Source organism: Odontomachus brunneus, unplaced genomic scaffold, assembly GCF_010583005.1.
Source record: "Odontomachus brunneus isolate Ranch 3 - 2012 unplaced genomic scaffold, Obru_v1 Obru_scaffold_064, whole genome shotgun sequence".
NCBI classification, from domain to species: Eukaryota; Metazoa; Arthropoda; class Insecta; order Hymenoptera; family Formicidae; genus Odontomachus; species Odontomachus brunneus.
The window spans coordinates 892,317-896,307 of record NW_022639514.1 but is presented as its reverse complement, the minus strand read 5'-3'; positions in this window follow the sequence as shown (position 1 = coordinate 896,307).

Sequence of the window (3,991 nt, the reverse complement as noted above, 5' to 3'; positions counted from 1 at the left end):
TGTTTAGGAAAATAATTGTGTATGCTGACTGAATGTTATCGAGAAATGTCGAAATTAATCACAAACTACCTGTTTCGTTAGTAATGACTACTAGAACTGTTTGCATTGCCATCTAACATTTGCGGGCGGAAACTAAGTTAAGGTCCTAATATTTGCTTCATCGGGTCGCCACGTGTACGTAGACTTTGCCTGCAATTCTTTCGCCGTTATTTTTCGAAGACGGCCACGTAGTTGCCTTTTCTTTTTATGCGCAATTTCACGCGTATCATATGTTGATACCGTGCATTCTAAACCATCCTTCGTATGTTCTTCTAGGCTGTATATATTTATTTGTGTCTCACATTCGGTACATTTCCCAGTAATCGTAAGAAAAGTTCCCTGTGATTTGTTAACAGATACGCGTTTAAATTCAAACGCACATGGCAACTTCATTTCGTTCCATACATTTTCATGAATGACATCTGTGCAGCCAGATTTTAGAGTATAATACAATCATCCATTGTAAAAAACTATAGTAGGATTTATTTGCTCCCACTCTTCACTTTTTACCAACATTTCGAAACGCAGCGGTTTCAAATGAATTGCCGAATTGTCCATTGACCAATTCGAATTAAAGCTTTCGCATTTATTTTTGGGATGACTGTAAGGTAAATATGCATTTTCCGCGACAAAGTTAAAATCTTTCAGAGGCATGTAAATTTCTTCTACAGTTTTTATGCCTTGACGTGGCATTATGGCTTGTACTGGAAATAGCATCTTTTATATTTATATAAAACCCCGGATTCGGAAAGAGCACAAAATTTTACGTTTAGATGTGTACTTGAGGCTTTTCTTTGGAATGACCTTCAGAGGTTATTTCAAGGACAAAATATTTGAAATTACGCACCTGAATACATATCTTGTTGGGGAGCCACCAATCCAAATAACTCTTACAAAAGTTGTTGGGTTTGGAGGGGGACATCGGATGGTGCCTTCAATTTTACCTTGACCTTGACCTTGACCTTGACCTTGACCTTCAAAGTCATTTGAAGGTCAAATCAAATTTTTTAAATAGAAACTTTAAAGTTATGTTAAGAGTTGAAATGACCTTTAAAGATCATTTCAAGATCGAACCGCTTACAAGTCTAGCATGATCTGAAAACCAAAATTGTTCATGGTTTGTTTTTTAAGATATTTGAATTAGTAGTCATGATTACTAATTAATATATATATATACAGGGTGGACAATTTTAATCCATCCAGTCGAATATGTCGAAAACCAAGCACGGGAGAGAAAAATTTTTCAGACAAAAGTTGTTTGGTTTCGAGGGGACCATAAGATGGTACCATTGCTTTGACCTTGAAGAATTATTTGAAAGTCACATGAAAGTCACCTCAATTTTTTTAAACGGCATCCCCTATTTTTTATTACATATTCTTGTAGCTGACCTCGAGAGCTTTCCAAAACATTGTAATGAAATGTTTCTTCATTGAGTACTTTTCGAGTTATAAAGCTCCAAAGTTGCAATATGAAAAAATTCAAAATATCTCGTAAAGTATTCACTTTCCGTCTTATCTTACACGATTCAATTTGTAAAGTCCTGTAGTTCTAAGTTGAAGCCTTCGCTTCAAGGCGGGCGATATGTTCGGGATTCGACGCCAATGAGCTGCCGATATTATATTCTGGAACCTTCAGCAGATCTAATAATATTTCAGACAATCGAGCGACCACACAAATCGAGATATGTAACATCTATTACGAATTTCGAACATATTTATTCGCGAGTGATATCGAGCAAGGACACGTAAACAAGCGAGTCCGTGGCGCATGCTATATCATCATATTGTTTCGTTAAGTAGTTTGACGTTGGCATAGCAACCGCGGCCGAAACAACGATTCCGCGAATCAACAGCCGGCACGCGCCGCGGATCTTCGCTCCGCAACGCTTTATCTCCCTTTAAGGAGATCAAGGAATGCTTTAACTTCACGGCGATAAAACCGCCAATCCGCGTGCGACAGAGCACAACCCAACGGGTATATTAGATACCGCGCGCGGCAATTCGGGAGATTCGCTTTCTAATCGTGGCATAATCGCTATCATACAAAACGCACTCGTAGTCCAGAAAAAGGGAGACGATCCGTCGAGCGGCTCACCGGCTTCAGGGGAAACCAGTTACCTCCGCCACAGTTTGGTCTGCGGTGCGCAAACCTTTAACCGTCGGCGATTGTGCTCTCTCGCGCGATCGAGTTCAGTAGCGGCAAGCTTTCAGAATCGCTAATTGTGCTCGGGCTACCAAGCTCTCTGTCGCGATCATTGAGACCGGCCAACCGCGGATAAGAAGATTTCCGTGCACGGAGCAATCAAGGCATTTTCAAGATCGCGCTAATCAAGAGCGCACACTTAATAAAGTTATTTGTTGAGACATCGGATCACGTTAATTGGTCTTCAATTATACCATCTCCCGTTCCTCACGTCACCGGGTCTTGTGCGAGGCCGTCCCGGCAATCAGACTTTGCGCTGAACGATAACGCAATTCTGATACATATACTGCTTGGTAAACATATTGGAAAAACTGGTAAAGTCTAGTAGCACCACTTTCTTGCTAAGCTAACAGTTAAATAATATATTTTTCTTTTTCTTTTAAAATAAAGGAAGATATATGATTTTACTGTTGCTTAGCTTATCATAAGTTTGGTGCAACTGGACTTAAGTATTAAATACAAAATTTTGGAACAGTTATTGCTATTGTCAGCGTAGCATAAAATATTTATTGAACTGCTTTTTCTATTTAATGTAACTAACGTGATATTTGTAACTTTTATAGGATATAGTCCAACGAGCCTTACAAATGTTTTGAAGCACTTTATAGTGCTCACTGGATTACACCCATTTATTTATAGAGATAGACGTTCCTACTATAAGAGAGAATGTGGCAACATATATAGTACGGACATAGCCTGCGGAGTAGATATGTTTATCTTTTAAGTAGGAATAATGGAGATAAAAGCTTTATATCTTATACTACTCCTATTTAAAAGAAAAACAGATCTACTCTGTAGGCTATATCTGCATCGTAAATATTGCCATGCTCTCTCCTACGGCAGGAATTGGTCTATCTCTATCAGTCTATGTTATAAATATCAGATTGATTACGTTCAGTAAAAAAAGTAGCTCTATTAGTACACTATGCTCAACAGTTTAGCAAATATAACATTTTGTATTCAACAATACTTACAGTAAGGGCCGGTCTATTTCTATAAGTCTATAATAATCTTACCTTCGGAAACACAAGTTACATTTTCTTCGTCGTTTACTATCATGTTTCCTAATTTATCCCTTAAAATTGTGCCATTTTTTCTGTTTAACTCCATATTTCCATATCAAAATAAATATATACTCTAATAAATATGTACTGTAAAATAAATAACTCCATATCAAAATAAATATATACTATAATCCATTTTATCTCTGAATATCAATATCATAATTATTTTAATTATATTGAATTTTACCTTAACAAGAATTTATTATGCTGCTTGTTTATTTGAGGTTTTATTTAAGGATTCCAACCTATTCGTACTTATTCCATGTATGTCACCATATTGCACTACACCGCTGCCCTAGTTCGAGACCTAAGGCAGGCAGTGCAGTGTTCTGTTGTATTGACAAGGGGATGCCACAACCGGCTAAATCGATTTCTGAACGAGACAGCACGTTTGCTACCTATGATGTTAAACATCAACATCCTAATTGAGGTTTGTGCCAATGGGCCTTTGTGTATGAGAAATTACTGTAGGAAATAAAGAAAGACTTTCTTCTTTGTTTATGACGAAGCACAATAAAACAGTTTATTTAACATATACAGTCTTAGCCGCCGGTTCCATCTGTACATTAGGAACTTACACTCGTCTTTGTTCGAGAGCTACTCGCCCTGTTCGCACGCCGCCATTAACACTGGAGACAGACCTGACTCTCTCTCTCTCTCTCTCTCTCTCTCTCTCTCTCTCTCT